At 33.8% G+C, this 24,216-nt stretch overlaps 1 protein-coding gene and 1 pseudogene across 4 annotated transcripts in view; both read right to left on the bottom strand.

Annotated features, from left to right (window-relative positions):
* Window positions 1–24,216, bottom strand: part of LOC145297735 (methionine-R-sulfoxide reductase B3, mitochondrial-like) — a 292,708-nt gene that overhangs the window by 210,618 nt on the left and 57,874 nt on the right. Inside the window, exon 1 of one of the 4 annotated variants that reach the window (XM_080143954.1) lies at window positions 12,499–12,612. The exons of the other annotated variants lie outside the window; for them this stretch is intronic. The gene's annotated coding sequence lies outside the window, so the exon portion shown is untranslated. Of the gene's footprint in view, window positions 1–12,498; window positions 12,613–24,216 lie in introns of those variants that run through there. 4 annotated transcript variants of the gene reach the window in all.
* On the bottom strand, window positions 21,981–22,104 carry LOC145298019 (U2 spliceosomal RNA; annotated as a pseudogene).

Raw genomic sequence — 24,216 nt, forward strand, 5'->3', positions numbered from 1 at the left:
ACCGGAAGTCACGTAGGCTTAAATTAAGGCTAGACAATCTAAAAGGGGCGACGACTTTCGAAAATATCGACGCAAAAAAAAAAAAAACAAAAAAAAAAAAACACCCCTCCTTGTAGAAAAGTGCCCAGTTGAGAGTAAAGGAATTAATGTTTTTAGCTAATTTTTCCATATGTCATCCAAAGGATCAAGCTTTCAAACGAAACCAATCTCATGAAAATCCGTTGCCTCTGTCGAAAGTTTTAGGCAGACATACATGCATACATACACGCACACATTTAAACAGACAGGTGAGATCTAAATTACAGAGGATGTTTAAATGCAACCATTAGTTTTCTTGATGTGAATCTTTTTCAACTTAACAACTTTTCTTTTTTTTTTTTTAAACTCTTATTCATCCCAAACAAGGCATATTGCCAGTTGAACATAAGGGGGTTACTACTTGGGACCATATCTACAGAGATATTATGTAGAGAGTTTAACAGCGAGATGTTTGTTCACATTATATTTGAATTTCTGCATGTTAGTATAGTCTCAGAAGCAAGAAAGAGGGAAGGAATTTCAAAGTCTAGCAGTTCGAGGGAAGAAACTATTAAGAGTAGAAAACTTTCCAGCATCTAGGGACCGCTAGGATGAGATTTTACTGCTTGTCGGATTAGTTGGGGGCATTTACGTTGAGGAGGACACAAGTGATACAAGCTCGTCAGTACAGGCACAGAGATTCAATATTGCAGTGATGGGACAGGAGTTGAAGCTTAGGACCTATTAGATTGGTGACTTTTTTTTTTTTTTTTCACTGTCCAAAAGGGAGATCTTAGTTGTAGATGCACCAGTCCAGATGTGGCAACGATACCCCATGCATGGGCGAATGGTTGCTTTATAGAGATACAGAATACTATCAGGTGTGAGTAATTTTCTAGTATGGTAGATGGAGCCTACTTTCTTTATAGCAGCCTTGGCAATGTCTTCAATGTATTTGTTTCAATTGCCTGTTGTTGTTGTTGTTATTTATTTGCCTCCCCACAAGCGCAGAGTTAAGCACAAGGTTGGTTTTTAATGTGGGGAAAATCCAGCTTCCCAGAAAGGGGTACTCTGGATAAGAACAAAAATAAAAATTGCCTCCGTCAAGAAGGATTTCTCTGGATAAACAAAATTGAAGTGTAGTATCAGAACAGAAACTACACTTTGCTCCCAGCCAAAGTTGTCAAGAAGTTTGAATGATGAGATCTGAGAGGGTTATTAGTCATGATAACCGGTGGCTGAGACGGTTTCTAGCAAATTGTTAAACAAAATTTAGAATAGGTAAATTGATTAAGGGGTTTAGTTAGAAAGGTGTAGGTGTTTAATTGGATAACGCTGTAGACTGCATGTGCCAACCTCATATCCAATTGCACCATTTTCACTTGTAGATGTTGTCAACCTTCACATGATCCTTCCTGTATCTGATTATAGAAAAATTCAGAGAATTTAATACTAGCAATAGAATTAAGCTGGTTGAAAATACGAATTTATTTTTTAGTTTGAAATTATCTCCAGATTCATGAGTACAAACATTCCAAAGTTTCAACTAGAAGGTTTATAAGTTCCAAAAAGGTGCATTTGAAAAAGGACAAAGTTTACATCAGTTGAAACGTTGTGAATAAAACAAAAGTGAACATAGTAGTCTAAGCATTATGTATCAATCGTCATATCAAAAATCTTAAACACTAAAAGTCTATTAAAAAAATTGTACTTCTAAAATACTCGAATATTTTTATAAAAATTCATCTGAAAGATATTAATGTATTTTCTGTGATATTGGTTCAATAATATATTGATTTATAGAAATCAATAAGTTTTTCATGCAGTGATAAATAAAAAAAGAAACAAGAAAGAAACAAGCGAAAATAACAAAAAAAAAGAAACGAAAAACTAAAAAAACAAAGAAACAAACAAAAAACAAAAAAGACACAAACTAACAAACACAAAGAAACAAACAAAAAAGAAACAAAAACAAACACAAAACAAAAAAAGAAACAAAGAAATAATAAATAAATAAAAAAAATAAGAAAAAAATAAAAAATAAATAAATAGAAATAAGGAAATTGCTTTCTTTTTTTTTTTTTTTTTTTAAGTTGTCCAACAAATTATTTCACAGACAAAAATTGATAAAAATTTATTTTTATATAAAACATTATTAGACCCTAGGGCTGAAATAAAACCCCAAGAATTTAACTTTTAATTTAATTTTTTCAACATTTTTTATTAGACTAAATGTACAACAGCGTGGAACCATGATCCATGCAAGAGCGTAAAAAAAGGTCAAATTTAGCCTCAAAAAGGCTAAAATTTCAAAACAAGATGGAAGTCTCCGTTGTTGTACATTTAGTACAATAAAAAAATGTTGAAAAAAATAAAAATTAAAATTTTGTGGGGTTTTATTTCAGCCTTAGGATCTAATGTGTTTTATATAAAAATAATTTTTATCAATTTTTGTCTGTGAAATAATTTATGCCGCTGAAATGCACATTAGCCAAAAAATGTATAGTTTTGTTTTTTTTCTTTTTGATGTGTCTTGATTCCAAACTAATTTGCTTATGTAGCCGATTAAGTTTAGTGAAAAGTTATGGTCTTCTAAATCAAAAAGAAGAATCTGCTAAATTTGCATAGTTTTTCATAATAATGTTGCCTTATGGCTTGTAGTATCCCATGAAGTTTGAATCGAAAACGGGAGTCGACATCTTGTTTGGGAGCAACTGATAAAACATTATGCATAGATTCTATTAATGACATAAGAACTGTATCGTGCAATTCAATAGATATAGTTTATTGTAACGTAGATGTATACAAAAAGAAAAAGAAATACAAAGAAAATGAGGCAACAACAAAAAGGAAATTGTCACAAAATCCTAAAGGTCACTCAATTTTCCTACAACACTTCTATCTTTATGGTTCATAATGATCTGTCTCTAATGTTTCATTCGAAATGTCATCTATTTTATCAAGTATTGCCTACTTTATAAAAAAATTATTAACCTTACCTACGCGTCAATAATACTATTCTATGTTTAACCCCACCCCCTCGCGATACTTAATCGAATACCGTTCTCAGTTTTTATCAAATTAGGAAATATTTCTTAATCTTGGTAATTTTTTTTTCTTGAAAACCACTAAATTCAAGTCACGGAGCAAATTGATGTAAGGAAAATAAAGAAATACGTTAAAGTCAAAAACTACCAACGATAAAGTTTATATGGATAGATTTCAACCCAGAAAACAGCAATTCTTTGCCCTCTGTCAGAAATATTGCTCATGGAATCTCTCTCTCTCTCTCTCTGGCAGTCCATCGATTTTGATGATGAAGCGGAGGTTGGTTAGTGTCCGTGTCGAAGGCACGTTTTGAGTCCGATTGGAGCTCTGAAACCCTGGGCACAGATGTGATACTTGATGGCAGGAAATCCGGGTAGTGGCGCCCGTAGTCATGCTCTTTTTGCTTCCTCTCTTGGGCAGTCCGTTGATTTCGACGATGACGGCTTCAGCAAGAGCACGACCATCATACTCAAATCGCTTGAGTGCAGAGATCACGCTGCGGCTTCCAGTCCATCAAACCTGCCAGTACGCCCTCACTATCTCCATAGGACTTTCACCTCATCTCCCAGCCTAGGCAAAGTAGGAATAAGCAGCTTGCCCAGTACTGCTAGCACCCTCTCCGTTGAAAGCAAAAGTACAGAGGCAAGGACGGGCCAGGACAGTCTGCACACATGCAATCAGCCGCATCCGATGGCTAAGGCAGACCAGAGTAGAGTTGTACATCACCCTTATTGACCATGTCGGCACCGCGGTGTTGGTTCATCCGCTGCGCAAGCCGTTGGGATTTCTTCCTCATCCGCCAAGAGCATCGTTGACCAGGCTTGGATTTTTGTGACCCTAAATAGGGGGGACTAGTGGGTACTACACCTTGCCTAATGGTGACCCAGCACTGCAACGACTAAGGAGTAGTGACATTCTCCCCCAAAACCCTGGAGCTCCCGCACCAGGGCCTCGTTGCTGTAGTTTTACGTCATACTCAGGATAATTGCTCATGGAATATAAAGACGAGAAAGGACCAAATAAAGAAAGCAAGAATTACAAAGCTAATAATCTAGTATATTGAAATTAAACCCAATTAAATCCACTTTCTACTCTTCATCATTACTCAAAAGATGCAGGATAAAAAAGCCTATGGCTAAATTGTGTTAACAGATTTTCCCGTCAGGTTGGAGGTTACATCGACCGAAACGTTGTGAGAATAACACTCAAAATGAGAATAGTAGTCCGAATAATTCAAATAATACAAATTATCAAGCCTCATCTAAAAAATTCAGAAACGATTATTATTATATCATAATTTTCATTTTCGTCTTGTCTCGTGCTTGAGGTTAGACATTTCGGTGCTTGCTATGATAGTTGACAAGTCGATTTTTTTTTAATGTGTCGTTTTAACCAAAAATATATTACTTAATCGTCATGTCGAAAATAGTAATATATTAAAAAATTACGAAAATTCATCGAGTAGAATAACTGATATTGTGTTTTTAGTAATAAAAAAGTCTATCACTATAGACAACAAATATTGCACGCTATGAACAAGTAATCTAAAATATTCATTTTAGTTATGTCCCCTGTGTGTGAACGTTTCATTGTCTACTTTATAACGTCTAAGAAAAATGCAGTTTTACCCAATTCTCCATAAAAATTAGTTTTAACTATAAATAACTTTATACTCAATGAATTTTTGTAATTTTTGGACATATTACAATTTTCGACATAAGTACGTAATATTGTTTTTGCTTAAACTGGGATATTTTAAAACAATCTGTCGATTATCTTATCACCGAATATTTCATGATTGACTTCCAATTGCCTGTTATTGTTTCATCTACCAAGGTCAGATCATCATTAACTGATCCTCTAAATATCTTAAGCGGTCTACCACGTAGCTTTGGGTAAGCCATTGGCATCAATGTGGAACACAATCTGGAGCGTTTTGGATGACAGGACCGTACCATCTGAGCATTGTTGTGCAACATATTTCATGGCGATCAGTGCTGAGAGGCAATTTTCTCCATCTGATGCGCTCCAGCCAAGACTGTGTCCTCTCAACGTTTCATTATTGACCTTATTTGACATACAAGAGCACAGGTCAGACATGCATTTTCTACGTTGCCATTCTTGCATACGATTGGATCCCAGCGTTTTTTTAAATTGTTAACAGCTGAATGAAGACGATATCTATTAGCAATGAAAATTTAGTATGCGTTTGAATCCGAAACTACACTATTATTTCTAGTGATTGTACTATCTGTTGTCACAAGACTATCATCTCAGGTATTATATTCTATGGAGGAGGGGATTCTGTAGTCGTAATACTATTCTTCCAGGAATTACCTTCTTTTGATAATCTTTGGGTGATAACGACATACTAGCAAAGATATGCAACATCTAGTCGTATTTTTGAGGTTTTGAATCATTTTCAAATTTTTAATTTTTTTTTAAATCGATGAACATGTTTCTAATATTGACACCAGTAAGATTAAGCATAAGTTTTAATAGAAAATGCATAAAAATTTTTTGTTAAGAAAAAAAAAAATAATAATTAAAATTAAAAAAAGATTTTATTTTCTTCACTACTCCAGTTTCTCCATATTTTTTGTTAGTAAGTCATAAATTCAAGATATGGAGATTGTTTTATTTGTGCAGTAAAGCCAACAAAACAAAAAGGGGTAAAAAAAAAAAAAAAAAGGTAAAACAAGTGCAGCATGCATGGTCCCCCATGAGTGCACAGTGAACGAGGCATTAAAAAAAAAAAAAAAAAAAAAAAAAAAAAAAAAAAAAGAAGTTCAGCATTTATCCCCCCCCCCCACTCATTTAGCCCCATAAATCCCCAGGGGACATCAAATCCTGGTGAAAATGAACAAACGGTGCAGTTTTAGGCCTTAACATATGTAAATTTAAGTTCTGCACCATGCAAAAAAAGAAATGACTAAGTCCATCATTTGACCCCCACCATTTAGCCCCAAAAGTTCCCAAGGCCTTAACATATTTAAATTTGAGTTCAGCACCATGCAAAACTGCTAAATAGACATACACAGAAAATTTTGAACAAATATGGTAAAATAGTCCCAAAAATGGAGTGTTTGTATTAGCCATAAAAGAGCCCCTGGGACACCGAAGAGTTATCGCGAAGTATAGACAAACAAAATTATATAAAAATCAGTTAATTACAACTTTTCAGAAAGTTTTATAAAAATCCAAGGCATCAATCTTTTTTTAATAAACACAAGAGTGTCAACTTTAGCCATTTTAATCCGAAAGGCACCCCCAAGGGGGTAAGCAGAGTTTTCCTGGAAAATCCGTTGTTACTTTTTTGTTTTACTTATATCATGTTTAATGTTTGTGCAAAATTTAAAAAAATTCCAAGGCGTAGTTATTGAGAAAAGTGCAGACAGACGAACAGACAAGTCTATAATATAAAAGACAAAATGGGCGTGCATGTTTTTGTATATCTACAAAAGGCTTTTTTGCCGGGGATTCTCGACAAGATTACTATTTTGGAGAACTTTCCTTATACTTCCTAGATTATAATATCTACGATTCAAAAATGGGCGTCGTCTATCTTTATTTTGATCGACTTTAAAAATCCTTATTTCCCCAGGTTTGTTTGTCTTTCCGTGTAAAAGAAAGCGAAATTAAGTTAAAGCAAATGCATCCGCCTGGCCTTCAGAGCCAGAACGTCTTGAAGGCAATCAGCTTTGATCAATGTGGAGGGAAACCCTTCATATCAGACAATTGCTATTCATTAAGACACTGCCAGGGTTCTCCCCTTTTCAGGGGAGCTGGTTTTCCCCAACATCGTTGGGAAACAAACAGAAAGCCAAACGTATATTTCTGCACTTGCATGAACTCATTCACTTCTGCAAGTAAACTTTTTGATTGCCATTGATAAATTTGAACGCTTTTCAATTCCTATCGCGTCATAGCATAGCGGTAAGATGTCAGGTTTTCTTTCACTTTCTTTTCCGCCTTCGCGTCACTGGTTCGAGCCTGCCTACCTACTACAACTTTTTTCTTCTTTTTTTTCGGGCAACACCGGGTACCCAGGCTAGTAGCCAATAAGTTACTTTTATACCTACCTAGCTCATTTTTTTTTTTTTTTTTTTTTTTTTGAAATGGTTTTAAATGCTCTTTATTTTATCTCAAATATTCGGTTTATGAGATGTTAGTCAAGAAAAGATGACTGCCACATTTTTCATGTGTCGGCAGCCATTTTGTTGGCTAACACTTAATAAAAAGTGAATATTTTAGATGAAAAAAAAAAAAAAAGAAAGCATTTAAAACTACTTAAAATTACAAAAAATGGAGGCAGGTAGGAATAAAAATAATTTTCATTGGCTATAGTAACATTTATTTTTTGTATATTTGATTTTTTTGGAATCCTTTTTTCGTTTGTTGGCTTAACTGCACAATACCAAGATATTTGTACGATGAAATCAGTTTTTGTTGGTTTTATTTTAGTTATAAGAACTAGCAAGAAGACCAGACGTCACTCGGGATTAAATGAGGATCACCACTATGTACTTTTCCAATATTTTTTTTTTTTTTTTTTTACTGTCATACCATTCCCAACAACTAACAAAATTTAGTTCATTCTATTAATCACCCCCAATCCTGTCACGGTGTTCTTCATGTTTCAACTAGCTATCTATCCATCTCATTATCCTTGAGTGGCCGTCAGCTTTGATAAGTGGTGACCGGTGACTTTCAATAAGAAAGAAACAAATATAGGTAATACATTAACAACTACAATGTAGAAAATTGTTAGGTTAAAAAAAAAGGGGGGGTGCCTTAAACGTATGCTTAGGTGTCTGTTCTCACTTTAAGGGTGGATGTGACCCGCAGTTGTGTGAGGTGGGGAGGGGGAGAGGGATTAAGCACCCACTTCCCCTCAGGAAGTACTCTGGATATTTGCAAGATTACGGTATTTCCTGTGATAACACCCCAGGCAACCGAGGATAAAAACTAAGTCATCTTCCCGAAGGACAAGGTTATGCTTGGGAGATTTAGCCTCCTGACGCCGAACAGAACAGAACAGATTCAACAGCTACATAAATCAGAGTATGTGACTTTAACGAGAGATATAGATATAGGGGTTTGTACACAGATTCGAAAAAGTTGTCAAAAAACAAATGTATAACAAATAAATGTTATCAAAAGGCAAGTTAAGTTACTTTTCAAAAAAATAAAAATAAATAAATAAAATACTGTTAGAAACTCCCTCTATATGTTACCGTGACATAGGCTGACATATATTCGGTGGGTTTTTAACAGTATTTTGTATACATTTTATTTTTAACTCATTTTCCCAAACTTACCGTGTCAAAGAGAGTCAGCCGCCATTTTTAACTTTCAATACGTCGGTAAACGCAGTATGTTTTTCGAGCTGAATAAACACGTTACATTAAATCAAAACACTAAAAAATATATCCAATTAGGTAGAAAAGTAACTTGCCTTAGATAACATTTATTTGTTATATATTTGTTTTTGACAACTTTTTCGAATCTATATGTACAGTAATACAAACCCATAGCCTGTTTATATTAGTGCCGTACGGGGATCAGGTCCAACTCTTCGATTATATGCCCCAAAGACTCAAGTACAAATCCTAGTACTAAGAAATATGAGAAATGGAGATAGTTTAAATATGATTGGATGCTCGAACCCCTCTGCACGCCATTGGTGCACATGTAACATTCCTTTTAGTATATCGGACCTTTTTCGGTCATTTAAATACCGAAACACAGTTTCGGTAGAACAGTAACACAATACCTTTTTGGTATGTCTACTCTAAAGCGCAACAAAAGGCTTCTTTTGTTTTTCTTTTGGGACGGGACGGGGGGGGGGGTAAGAATTCGTTAAATTTTGAGTTTAACGACAAAACATTTCAGGAAGGGGGTATTTAATACCAGAACAATTTATTGCCCCTGTCCTTTTTTGTCAATTGATTTTTATTTACAGAAAGAAAAAAAAAAGAAACAAAGAAAAGATGTTAATAAATGAACCTCGATTTTCGAAACAATATTAATAGTGTTCTTGAATGCATACGATGAATGACACGCGGAAATATTTATTGGTCCGAGGATGTTGGTGTTTGACCATTTTTTTTCTTTTTAAAAAAAAAAAAAAAAAAAAAAAAAAAAAAAAAAAAGGGAGGGTATTTACAGAGTTTACGGACTGCTCTTTTTTGATAGAATTCAAAAGTTAAATTCAGTTTTAAGGTTATCTTTATTAAATTGTTAGGTGAAAGCACAATTAAACAAAACCCCTTCCTAAATTAGAGCGTTATTATTTGAGCACTGTACATAAACTGCACAAGAAAAAAAAAGGGGATAATTTTCAACAAGCAATGAGATTGCATTTTCAGTGTTTTTCTTTGTTTCTCGCAATAGAAAGTTTTCGTTTATCTTGTCAGCAAAAGTTAATTTCCATTTCAAAAACTTGTATTGTTGAAAATAATCTTTATTAAAATAAATTGACAAAAAAGTATTTGTAAAAAGGGGTTTGTATTACTGTACACACATTCGAAAAAGTTGTCAAAAAACAAATATATAACAAATAAATGTTATCAAAGGCAAGATAAGTTACTTTCTACTAAACTGGATATAATTTTCGTGTTTTTATTCAATGTAACATGTTTATTCAGCTCGAAAACCATACTGTATTTACCGATGTATTGGAAAATTCAAGATGGCGCCTCACTCCCTCTTTAACACGGTAAGTTTGGGAAAAGGTGTTATAAATAAAAAAACTGGATAAAATACTGTTAAAAACTTGCTCAATATATGTTACCGTCACATAGCTTGACATATTCGGCGGGGTTTTAATAATATTTTTCTAGTTTTTTATTTATAACACCTTTTCCCCAAACTTACCGTGTTAAAGAGGGAGTGAGGCGCCATCTTGAATTTTCCAATACATCGGTAAACACTATGTTTTTCGAGCTGAATAAACATGTAACATTGAATAAAAACACGAAAAATATATCCAGTTAGGTAGAAAAGTAACTTATCTTGCCTTTGATAACATTTATTTGTTATATATTTGTTTTTTGACAACTTTTTCGAATCTATGTGTACAGTAATACAAACCCGTAAAAAGTTAAAGTTATCCCCCTTACTTTTCCACCGTAAAGTAAAAAATGAATAAATTTTACAATACCAATTTTGAACGAATCGTCATTGTAATGAAGTAACTACAATTAGTCGAACAGTCGAACACATGTTGCTATGTCACCTTTGGTTAAAGGTATTTAAAAAAAAAAAAAAAAATGTAATTTTAATAATGTGAGGGTGGGATTGGGTAAAGAAAGTAATAACGAAGTGTCCCCACCCCACGTGTTTCATTTCCACTACTAACTTTTACTACGATATTGGCACACTCACTACTGTACACTCATTAACCCTTATCCTCGGGTGCCCCTCCCCCCGGGCCTTGATAAGTAGTGAATCGTTTGTAAAAAAAAATTAAAAAAAAAAAAAAACGCGTGAAATCGAAAATAAGCGGAAATGTCTTTGCAACACTGTTACAGTTTTAGTGTTTACAGCTTAAAATATTTCGTGATGAAGGGCGTTCAGTATTGAAAGATAGAGAAATTAAATCTTCAGGTTGAAGCCGAGTTGGTAATCAAAGAAAACAAAAATGAAGCACAAGATAAAAAGAAAAAAAAAGAAAGACAAGAAAAGAGTAGGATTTCATTATGACGAAAAGAAACGATTGAAATTGTAGCTATTTTTGACAAACAGCGGGGTCATCCCTCCCATCCCATACACTTTTAATACTTATATGCACTATTGCACATACTACTATTGTCCATTTTTTTTTCTCGAATGCAAAACAAAATTTTTTGTTTCTACTTATTTTTGATAATAAAATACCAAATCAGCAAGATATTAAAGTCCCATTGATATACAAAGGTTTCGACACAATAACTTACAAAAAAAAAAAAAAAAAAAAAAAAAAAAAAAAAAGTTATCCTTATTTACTTGCCTCCACACGAGGGCAAACTTAGAAACAAAGTCTTTTTTTTTTTTTTTTTTTTTCAATGTGAGGAAATCCAGTTTCAACCAAAGTCAATCAACTTTGGATTGGTACAAAAGTGTAAATTATCTCAGTCTAGAAGGATATCTCATTTACTGATTAAGTACAGAAAAGATTACATGTATCAGAACAGATACTACACTTTGCTCATATCCAAAAGGCAAATTTATTGTTTAATATTTTTTTGTTACCCACACGTAAAAAAATAAAAATAAATAAAAAATTTTTTAATCAATCAAGCAGCTTGCTTTGTTTATCGAATCACGTGGTCCTGAAGAGATTAGTGGGCTGAAATGTTGACAACTTGACACGTTAAAAAATAAATAAATAAATAAATAAAATAATGTAATTGTTTGGCTTTTTAACATGTTATGTTGCCCTTACGTTAGTCGAGCAAATACATTTATCAACTTGATAAGTATATTTGCTCGACTAACGTTAGCAACATCGGACCGAATATATACATATGTACTGAATAGTTGAATAAAAAGTCTGAATTAGTCATCATCCATTGCCACAAAATATGTTATTTCATTACGAAATAATGCACACATGAAAATTTCACCCGTCTCCGCATGAGATTTTATAAGATATTTTACGTATCGATTGTCAGTCTTTACTTCAATAGTGCTCACACGAGTAGAGCTAGTTAGTAAGTTGTGAAAATATATGGCAATTAAGCTACGCAGAATCACCCACGTTTCATCGCCGTAGGGAATCGTCGGGCTAAAATGTTTTAAAGGGCATCTTAACCGGACAATTCTTTTTACAAGGGATGAAATGCGAAAGATTGTGTAGCTTAATTGCCATATTTTCACAACCTACTGATTTATACACACACATTATATATATTTCATTTACTTACTTTATTTTTTACATAAGAATTTATGTAAAAAATAAATAAATAAATAAAAGTAAATAAAAAGTATATCTTGCTCTACTTTGGTATTGAGCACTTGAATAAACTGCGTTGAAATCATTGCATGTTTTCACCTTTATTAACCTGGAATCAAACACACACACACACACAATATTAACTCGTGTAAAGCCGTAGTATGAAAAGATGTTTATAGCAAGTAAGCTACGCATCCTAGTCAGAAAACAATCAAACCAAATCGTTTACGTCTAATGATTTCCAACGAAAATGAAACATTGAGCATTTTTATGCAGCTTACTTGCCATGTCTGATAAACACACACACACACACATATATATATATATCACACCATTCTCGAAGCAATGAGTGGGCGGCAATCCAAGGGACCAAAATTCCCCCTCCCATATGGACCAGTGGACAGGACCACCCGTGAAGCGCAGGGAATAAGTAAAATGCGTTTTTTGTGTTTATTTCTAACGCACATGCAGTTTTGACACGTTTATTTACTTACGAATAATTTAGTATTGCTGCAACAGTGGAGAATACCAACAGATCAGTTCGTAGTATTTTGAAGTGCAATGCTAGTTGCACTTTGTATTAGGCTGCTGTAATCATAACACGATAGCAGTAGTAGTAACTACTACTACTACTACTACTACTCTGTAGATGTGGGGGGGGGGGATAAGGAGGTTAATGTTATTCCCATCACCGCAAAACATTATCAGGCATGATCTCTTGTGTGCGTGTGTGGTAAAATAGAAAGTATCCACTTTATCATGGCCGTCATTTCTTAAATCGAAAATGGTGAACCAGCGTTAAACCTACTGTTTTATGCCCCATAGCTTTTGGCCAACAATCATATATATGTTTGACTTATTTGTTAATAATTTGCGAGTTATTTTGTAACAATCAATAATTTATTATACTCGGTTAATAATTACTAAATAAGACTATGTGCAAAAATAATTTAAAAAAAAAAAAAAAAAAAACATTCTTTGGTGTACATACTGATTTATTTGTTTATTTTTTTATTACTATAAATCAAATATTTATTGAAATAAAACAAGGAAAAAATAAATAAATAAAACGAATTTTCGAAAAAGAAAAAGAAAATCCAAATTATTAGTACAATTATCTTTTAAATTATTTTTTTCTCCAAGTCTTTCACCCGGGCAACGCCGGTAAATATAGATAGTTTTAAACATGACAAATAAATACATTTTTTAGGCTATAAAGAGGGGGGGGATTAAATAGAATAAAAGAAAAGTAGGAAGACATTGCCGTGTGGGAGGGAGGGGAGATGCCTGTAGAAGTTGTAAGAATTTATAAAGCAATTTAGGATTTCTAGCTGCCATGTTCCCCACCCCCACTCCACCGCCCTCGTGTTGCAAAAGGAATTTGTGGAATTTGTGCAGTATAGGAATAACAAACTGATGAAGGGATGGGAAGTTCTTACACAGGTGATGGAGAAAAAAACAGAGTGTCTCTGATATGTGATGGTTATGCGCGAGTTATGGGAAGAGAGGCTTAATATGATGATGGGAACATTTCCTTTCTTTTTAATAAAAGATGGATAACTGTGTGAATGAAGCCCCCCCCCCCAGCAAAAAAAAAAAAAAAAAAAAAAAAAAATCAACAATACAATCTGATTCTTTTATATGTTGTAGTGAAATATGTCTCTTTCAGTATCGAGATACAACGAATACGGCCTGCGTTGGGAACGGGAAAGTCTTCTAAATCGACACCGTTGGGCGTTGGGGTTCAGTCAGTGGCAAAGAGACATCCAGGACGCTTCATTGCCGGGATAAATGCAATAATAAAAAAAAAAAAAACATACATACATACATACATACATACATACATATATCGCAACTAGCGGACATTGTCAAGAGTGCCACCCTCCTCTAAATTCCACTTTTTTTCCTGTGAATATCATCGATTACAGACTTAAGTTTCAGATTATAAAAAATAAAAAAATGAAAAAAAAAAAAAAAAAAAAATTGCATAACTTTTCATGTGGGGGTTCCGTTTTCAATTATAGCGCTCTGTTCTAAAATTGAACACGAACTTTGTGACCACGATGAAAAAAAATGGCAACTCTCTGATGTGACCGGAAGGTAAGGGTTAGAATATCTATCTAGTCATTGTAGTCACAAAGTTCGTGTTCAATTTAGTACAACGTTATAATTTAAAACTGAACACCCACATGAAAAGTTTTTTTGTTTTTTTTTATAATCTAAAACATAAGTCTCTAATCGATGATATTAACAGAAGAAAAGTAAAAAAATGTTAAAAGAAAAAGTGAAAATTGTGAAACGTCCGCCGCCTCACAATTTTCCTTCTCCTATATTAGTGTTGTTGCACAACCATGGCTTGAAAGTCTCAATCTAGCTTGAAGTGAGGATATTGGGATTCATTTATTCCCCTTCAATATAGTATTAGTGAAACCGATACAGCAGCCTAGAAACAACTCGGTACTTCTCCAGTTTAACATTTACAAGCCAATTTAGAAAGTCATTCTTAACATGGCGAGGGGAGACTTAACTTTTACGTTGCGTGGACGGAACTCTCCTAAAATAACACAATTTTCTTGTTAAGCTGCAGCTGCAGCTGCACTAGTGTCCACAAGTCTAACCCGGCATGCAAATTCCAGTCCGTCTAGTTCCAAAATTAGACATTCCCAAGATCGGAAAAAAAAAAAAATTTTTTTTTAAATCCGAACCAAAATACCCGGCTTTAAATAAACGATTTCTTATTTGTGAAATAAACTATTCATAAGTGCTGCGTCTGCCGCGATCAAAAATAAATACTGTTGCCGATCAATTCCAATTCGCGCCATTATTTTAGAATTGACAGTTTAAAGAATTTCCAATTTTGCACGACCACCGAGAAATCACCGTGACGACCATTTTAAAATAATCAATGATCGATTATAATATGGGAGGGGGGTATCGAACATGGTGTTTAGATCGTAGCCTTCGATACTCGAAAGATATTTAAAAGCATTAAAACTATTAAACCAGGTTATATTAAGGCTTTTAGCATTAAAGTGTCTGTCAAATTGTGATTAGTTTTGTCAAACTTTCCAAGCGGTGACGGGTCAAAATAATACTAAGGATTTTGATTGTCCCGTTTGATTTAGAATTTCTTTTGATTGTTGCAGTAACACATAAAGTTACACAGTATTGATTAAAAATTGAATTGAAAAGCTAAAAGCTTCAATATAATCCTAAATCGATGTATTCATATATGTTTATCCCCAAGTTGCGCGTGTTTTTCTGACTTCCGGTTTTTGCTGATAAGCAAACGAATATTTTAGAACTGATAACCATTAATCAGCCATCTCCCCTACTCCCCGGGGAGCCTGGGGAGTTGGTCCCCATTTCCCCTTCATTCCTCACATTAAAAATCGGCCTTGTGCCTAATTTGCTCGGTGGGGGAGCAAATAAATACCAACCATTAATCAGAAGGGACTTTTTTCAGGGCATTCATCGTGAAAACGATCAGCATAAACCGGAATTTAGAAAAACACGCGAAACTAGGGGATAGCCAGCCAGCCACACACATACACTTTAACAATATTGTGCGAGAATGAACGAATTTAAACTACAGTTCATTTGCTGGTGAACACAAGAATTTGCATCAATGTGGTATGCCATTATAAGCAAACACGACTAATCACCGTGAATAGTAATGCCGAGAATAAGAAATTGTTAATAAATAATAAAAAACATCTTCGAAATCTAGTGAGTGAAGACCTTTCCAACTTATCACCTCTTTCTCGCAAAAGAAGCGTTGTGGGTCTGTTTCTGCTGTCGTTATTTTCATGCCAGGTGCTCGACTGAGCTTCATTCATTACTCTGCCATCCCACAAAACATTCGCGACAAATACATGTATCACTACAACGATTGTCAATTTCTCTTAGTTTCCTGTCAGTACCTAAAACTGAATGAAGATTCCATGAGCAAAGTTTCTTCCCTAGAACTGTTCCTCTGTGGCACACAATACCGAGGTCGCTTCCCAGCTGACTATAACAGGGCTGTTTTCAAATCTAATGTAAATAAGTTCTTGTTGAGCCATCCTCTTAATCAAACTCTACCCAAGTTCCGCTATTAGTGATTATCGTGGTGTTGTCTCACACTACTCAATACTCAGTAACCTCGCTTGACTTTGGGCCTTGCTAAGTGATGACCCTCCTAGTAAAAATAAAATTAAATAAATTAAATGACTATTAATTATAACACAAATCCTAAGCCCAAATGCCTGGCAATAATGAAAAAGAAAATGTTGGTGTGACGAGATGTTAAAATTTTTATTTCATCCGGGTTAGAATTAAAGATTATAGATTAAAGTCAAGTATGATGGTTCATTTGCACTCCTAAAGAAAATAATATTTAGATTTTGACCGAGCCACTATTCTACCAATGAGCAGTTTTCCACTTTATTTATTTTTTTTTTTTCAGTCAATTTATCAGAAGCCTGAAGCAATAATCAAATTTTAATTACAGATTATTTTTCTAGATCGGATTTTCGACTAAATTGCTACTTAGCTAATCACTCGAAAACATGGAAAACCTCAGATAAAAATTTGGGACGAGAAAGAAAAATAGTAAAATCCTATTTCAGTCACATAATTTACTGAGAGTGGCATCAGTTAAAGCATTACTCCTAAATTTGCTAAAATTTCAAACAAGTAAAATATTTGTTTATTTTCCTAATATTACGTTGTGATTTGGCTTTCAAGCGCACTTGATGCATATTTTATTTTATTCAAATTAAAATGTTTCAATACGGAACTCCCACCCTTGATGTTATTCTTGTGTTGCTTACGCCCCGTTCCAGCATTTCAAAATATATCTGCTGAGATACAACGCACGACTCTTTACAACATGACAAGGAAAAAGAAAAAAAGAAAATAAAAAACATACTGAGGATGGAGTCTGGCTCTGAAATATATTTGTTATAAATTTCAAATAAGTAAAATATTTGTTTATTTTCCTAATATTACGTTGTGATTTGGTTTTCAAGCACACTTGATGCATATTTGATTTTATTAATAATAATAATAAATTATGAGTTTAATGGTTGCCATATTGTCAGGGGAGTGGAAGTGGGGAGAAACTTTCACTGTCCTATAAAGTACTCCTAAGGTATACTCTAACAATCTAGTCCTACTCCTGGATTTCTAATGTGGCTTTGTCACTAAGTCCTGTGAACCTGTGTTACAGACAGGAAGGGTTGCATCAGATGAATAATGGGCACCTTAAAACCAGTAGCTCCGAGTAAGTGGTGTTCGATCGACAGTCTGGTAAGGCCAACAAACTAGAAGGAAAACTCAAACCACTTAGAGAGTGTCTTGAAAAAATAAATAAAATAACCGATGATTGTATAACTAAACTTTATGAATGAAATGTCAAATCCAAGTATTGAGAATAACGGTGTGAATGGGACTGGAACTTAAAGCAAAACACCCACACCTGGCAGATGTATCTTGGATCAGCAACGAGAACCCACTTGTCATTTTGCAACTGCTAGATTAAAGTGGAATAAGGAGATTAACAAGGTAAACATGGAATGCTTCTTCAGAAGCAATTCCTTGTGATAAAAATGGAAAGCTTATCAGGGTTACAGAAAACAAGGAATGTTTGAATCAACAGAACTGCGTGTGTGTGTGTGTGTGATCAGGCAAGAGCAATACAGAAGAGCTGAAATTGAAGGTCATAAAAAGGCAGATGAACACACAAGTAATGAAGAATAACACGGCAAATAAAGGTGATGTGCAGATTGATGAGAAAAGGATAAAGAATGAAGTGGAAGATGTGGATGAAGTGGCAGGAAATGGAGAGGAAACAAGAGAGGCAATTGGTAATGATGGGGAAACTGATGATGAGGTACTGGAAGTGTTTAAGAAACTAGACAGAAAAATTCTGAAGGTGCAGGTAGACAAATGCAATGAAGTATGTGAAATGCAGGACCATCACAGAAACAAATTTTTGCAGAAAAATTTGGATCAAAAAGAGGTAGATGCCAGAAGATAAATCAACAGAGATGGAAGAGAATAAAAGAGGACATAAAAAAAAAAGAAAGAAAGGATGTGAACTTGCTTTAGAGTTGAGAGGACAATTGGGTGCGAGGAAGACAGAAATTCAAACAACTGAACAGAAAATATAGAGTGAACAGAAAGGCAATTAAAACTGGCTTGGAAGAAATCAAACAAATAGCAAAAAAGTCCAAAAGTGAAGAAATATGAAGAGAGAAGTAAACAGTTCTGAGAGAATAGGTCGTTTGGTTTGGATCAGAAGTTCTATGAGGTACTAATAGATTGTCAAATAATGTAAAAGTACCAAAGTCAGAAAACTGCAAAATTTTGGGGGCGATATTTGGAGTTGTAATAAAGAAACATAACAGAAGGATTGCATCTCAAATTGATCAAATGTTGACAGGAAATAGAATTTTTGAATAAAGTATGCATTGACGAACAGTTCTGTCAGAAGGATACATCTAAGGGCACTGCAGCTCATCACCTGTGCTTCATTGATGTGGAAACTGCTGACAAGCATATACACGATTTACAAATATCTGGAACAAGAAGATATCTTACCAAAGGCACGAAAGGGATGTAGTTGAGATATTAGAAGGACCAAGGATCAATTGTTTATTGATAGGACAATACTTTAGGATTCTAAGAGAAGATCTACAAATCTATGCATTGATTACCGCAAAGCATATGATCTAATTCCACATAGCTGGACTAAAGAATGCATGGAAACATTTGGAATAGCTGCGTATGTGCAAGATTTCTTGGAAAGAGGTATGAAACAATGGAAAGTGTCATTAATATCGAATGGCGATCTTGAGGAAGGTCATGTGAAGAGAGGGATTTTTCGGGAGAAAAACTCATCGTCATTGTTGTTTGTTCTGAGTATAGTATCCTTGTCATTCATACTACGAAAGGTAAATGTGTGTTACAAGTGAGGAAAGAAGGAGTATCAAGTAAATCATTATTTATGGATGAATTAAAGTTGTATGTGAAGAACAAATACCAACTAAATATGCTTGTAAGGACTTTTTACGTGTTCAGTAATGACATAGGTATGAAATATGGCATGTAAAAATGTGGTGCCTTGAAAAGGGGGAAAAAATGTTGAGAGTAAAGGAATAAAGCTTTTGAATGGGGAAATGATAAAATAAGTTGAAGAAAGATACACCTAATAAAAGTTTAAATGAAGGAAATAATAGGAAAAAAAATACAAGAGAAAACTACAATTGGTTCTTAGGTTAAGATTGAATGAGAAAAAACAAGATATTCACAGTAAACACGTGGTCAGTAGCTAGATTTTGATATGGAGTGCATATTATTCAATGGAAAAGAAAACAAGCTGAAAGATATGAACAGGAAGACAAGAAAAAGGATGACGCTGGATGGAGCTCTTCAACCAGAGTGATGTCGATAGGTTATGTGAAAAGAAAAGAGGAAGGATGAGGATTACTAGATGTAGAACGAGGCATAAAAGAAAATAGTCTGCAAGTTTACATCTCCAACTGTAAGGAAAAACTTATAAAAGGTGTGCGTCAAAATTTGAAAAATTTTGAAAGCATGAACTAGTAAGAAGCAGGGAATTTAATAAAATACATAAAAAATAAAAGACAAGTGGATTGAGAAGAAAATGCATGGCAGTTCAGTAGAGATCTATCAGAGGAAGTGGACAACGAAAAAAAAACAAAAAACCCCCAAAAAACCCTGGTTATGGTTGTTAAAATATGACTTGAAGGTTGGGACAGAAACCCTAATATTTGCTGCACAGGAGCAATCACTCAGGACAAATTATGTGAAGTATCACATTGATAAAATGCCTGAATGTCCCCTATGTCGACTGTGTGAACAGAAAGGTGAGAATATACAACACCTCGTCAGTAATTCTGAGAAGTTAGCTCAAAAGGAGTACAAGAGACGGCATGACAATATTGAGGGATATATATACAAGCAAGGGGATTGGAATAGTGGATAGTGATAAAGCAAAATTATTGTGAGATATGAATATCCCATGTGATATGATGAAACCAAGGAGACCAGATTTAGTTTTGCTGAAAAAAAATAAAAATAAATAAATAAATCATTGATATAGCTGATGTGAATATGGAGAAAAAAAATTGAAAGTCGAGAAGTGCAAAGACTTGAAAAGAGAGATAAAAAGATTGTGGAAGTTGTAGAAGGTAGAAGTTGTACCTGTTGTGATGGGAGTTCTTGGAAACAACAAAAAGATTTGACAAGTGGATTGAGAAAATTGGGATCCATTGCAATTTTGGAGTACTTCAAAAGATTGCCTTGTTGGAAACCACCAGAACCTTTCTAAAAGTGCTGGAAAGACTGAGAAAACAAGATGCTGACAGCCTACGATCATTTGTTATGATCCACCTATATTAGTATAAAATTGGCAATAACAACAGGCAAACACAAAATCTAACAAATAATAATAATAAATTGAATTGAATAATAAGTTATAGCAGCTTTCATCATAAACAGGAAACATCAAAAAACATAGTTGCCATCTTTCTAAACAAATCGAGAAAAAGGCTAACAAAGAAAGAGAACTTAAATTGATAATTGAATTATTCTTCCTTAAGCAGCCTCTTTCTTGATTTGTTTATAAAGATGGCAACTTTTATCGATATGTTTCTGGCTGAATCTTCATTTTGGTGGCTGACATGTACGATGAATCCAAGTGAAACTAATTTTCACTTACTGAAAACAATAAGTAAAACAATAATACTGAAACCTTCCGACTAACCATTTAACTTTAACTTACGTGACTAAAATAGGATTCATTTAAATTAATAAAAAGTGCAAGTCCACCCCCTTCATCCTCTAAATTCTCAGATTACTCAAGAAATCTTAGTAAATTTTTTTTTTCTTTTTATTATACCCTCTTCCTTAAAAATAGGCCAAAGACGTCCAGAGTCCTAGTCCTGCTCCCCCCAAACAGCAGACATTCAACGAGAATAGGTGAAGATCAATAATCATATTAATAATCAATACTAATCACACACTGTTTGATAGATTGTTATTGCATTTTTTTGTTGCAGATTTTTTTTGGTGGAAACAAAAACCGTCAAAATATTGACTGACATGCATACATATATAGTGTTGGGACGATTAATCGGAATCGGAAAAATAAAAATTGGATCTTTTAGGCATATTGGAATCGTAAAAATCTATGCCTCTTTTTCGATGCCAAAACTGATTCCTTTAATTATTTATTTATTTATTTATTTATTTTTTTTAATTCTGTTTAAAAACAAAATCTTCCATTGCTTATAGTAATAATAAAATAACATTTATCGATTTAAACTTCCAGTAAAACTAAAATCTATAGATTATCCCTCCCACAAGTTTTTTTATGTTTGATAAAATATATGAACCATTAATGTGTTTTTATGGTAAATGAGACAAAAATAGCTTTATAGTTAAATATTTGTAAATCTATAAAGAATCGGAAATTATATCAGAATTGGGAAAAATATTGGAATCGTCCCATCATTGCTAGGTGACATGCTAATATATATATATATATATATATACACACACTAGTACATCAGTGTTGCCAGATTGTAAAATATGCAAATTTCATATGTATTATTATAGAGACAATATTCTGTTGATTATTATATTGTACCTAATATATAGTAGTGACTTTAAAAAAAAAACAAAAAAACAAGACCGACAGCCATTAGTCGCGTGCTCTCGTGTAATGAATGAATGCGTGAATGTAGGATTGACATGAAATTCTTAAAGATGAACTAAAATGACCGAAAAATGGGCTGAAATGACTTAAATAAAAAGTAAATGAATTAGAATGACTTTAATGAACTTAAGGATGAATTGAATGACCTTAAGAATGACTTGAATGCAATAAAAATAACTGGAATCCTTCAAAAACAACTTGAATGATCTGGAGAATGACTTGAATGGCTTTGAGACTGACTGGTTGTAAAGTGGGTGATCATTTTACATTAAATTAATACAGAAAAGTGATCCCCCACTTTATATCACAATGTACAGCATGTAGTAAGAACAGATTCTACACTTTGATCTTAGCTAAAAGGCCAAGAAAAGTTTAAAAAGCTAAGAGCAGCATCATTTAACAACAGACCTTTGATCTTAACCAAAAAGGCCAAGCACAAAAGTGTTACCGACAGACGGAGTGACTTATAGAGTCGCTTGCACGCGACTAAAGTGACTTGAGTGTCATCAGTTACAATCGAAACTAAGACATTTACCATCACAGAATTAGTCATTGTTTGAGTTTTAGTCAGATAGATAGGAAAATGTTAAAATTTAACCGACTTTAATGTATATAAATATATATTTGCATATAAAAGCACTTTGAGTCCACTTATGCCAGCCAAGTTACAATTTTTTTTCAATTTTTACTGCCTAAAGACCAAATCAAATTTGTTCCACAGGTTCAAATCCCCTACATCAAGTTTCAAGTCTGTAGACCAAAAGTTGACAGGGTCACTATATATATATATATATATATATATATATATATATATATATATGAGAGAGAGAGAGAAATTAATGTAAGTATTCTTTTTAAAATTGGAACCTATCGACATAATAAAAAGCTCAATATACTAGGTTGAGCAATTGAAAAAATAGGAAAAACAGATGAAAAATAAAATTGTTCCCCCGACAGACCATACAGGTAGCAAAATCCAACCTCTACACTAGAGATCCCTAGATGCCGCAAAACCTACTGAAATAGTTTCTTCCCTCGAACTGCTAAACTTTGGAATTTCCTTGCAGGCTCCTGCTTCCCTGACTGTGCTGACATTCAGAAATTCAAGTGTAATACGAACAGACATCTCGCTGCTCATCTCTCTATATAGTATCCCAGCAAATCTGGCCCTTCTAAGTAGCCCCTTACGACTTAGTCGAACTGTGCCTTGTTTATGGCAAAAAATTCAAACAAGGAAATTGTACCAGTGAAAAATACTTAATGCATGAATTTTCAAAGATATGACCTTTTCTTCAGAGGATAAACATAATGCAATGATTAGCATATATTTAAAAATATAGATAGGAAATATTTCTGTGAAAAATAATAAAAAGGCATTTTCAATTACTGAAAGAATATATATACACTGGCAGAGAGACCTGACATCACCCAGGATTGAATGATGATCAATGAATATTTCACATTCCCATATTTTTATTGTCATTGAAATTGATGAAATCACCAATTTTTCAATCAAATTGATTTATTGCCTGCTCTAATTGAGAACCTATTGCAGTGCACCAGGAGGAAGCTTCACATGCCTCTTCGCAGTGATTTAGTCCACAATGCATTGTAGTCTACATTGCACTGCAGAGAACCTATTGTTGACTTTACAAAATTATTTTTATATATTATGGCTTGAATTAAAGTTTAAAATGCAAAAGTCAAGTATCATAGTTCAATTGTGCTCTACACAAACATTAATTTCGAACGCGCCCCTGTTATATCAAAGAACCTACTGTTGATTTCGACTTGTGTGGTAATAAAACTTCTCAAATGTACTTGTATAAGTTGTTAACTTTAGTTAAAATCGCCTGTTCCTTTTTACATTGGATTTTTTTGATTATCGATACTTATCGAAGACATTCCGATATAAAACCTATCTAAGAACACTGCAAATGTCAAAAAAATCGTTGCAGCTATTTCGGAGTTCATATGGAACGAACTCACAAAGTTCCTTACCAAAGGATAATGATTTACGGAAAATCATTTATTTAGTCTCCAAGAATTCAACATCAACATTATAAAACAAACACACACACTTTAGATGGCTATAAAGTGGAAATATATCTGCAAGTTCAAAGTTTGGGAGTACCTATTTACTATGCCTCCCCACGGGATAGAGTTAGACACCAGGGTCGTTTTTTAACGTGGAGAAAAGGTACAAAAATAAAAATTGTCTCAGTCGTGAAGGATTTCTCCTCCACCGAAAGAGAACAAGAAATAGAAGTGCAGCATCTGAAGAACAGATACTACACTTTGATCTTGTCCAGTTGTGTTGCTGATAAATATGTAAATTTGAACAATAAGTTTGTTTTTGTTTTTTTCATAAACCAACGCTGGTTATCTTTAAAATAATTCTACAGTTGTTCAAGACACTTGAAAACTTATATAAAAAAAAAAGCCACTGTTCATAAATTTTCTAATTTTTAATTCATACAAAATA

Source organism: Euprymna scolopes, chromosome 18, assembly GCF_053919585.1.
Source record: "Euprymna scolopes isolate OS-2025 chromosome 18, ASM5391958v1, whole genome shotgun sequence".
In the NCBI taxonomy this organism is placed as follows: domain Eukaryota; kingdom Metazoa; phylum Mollusca; class Cephalopoda; order Sepiida; family Sepiolidae; genus Euprymna; species Euprymna scolopes.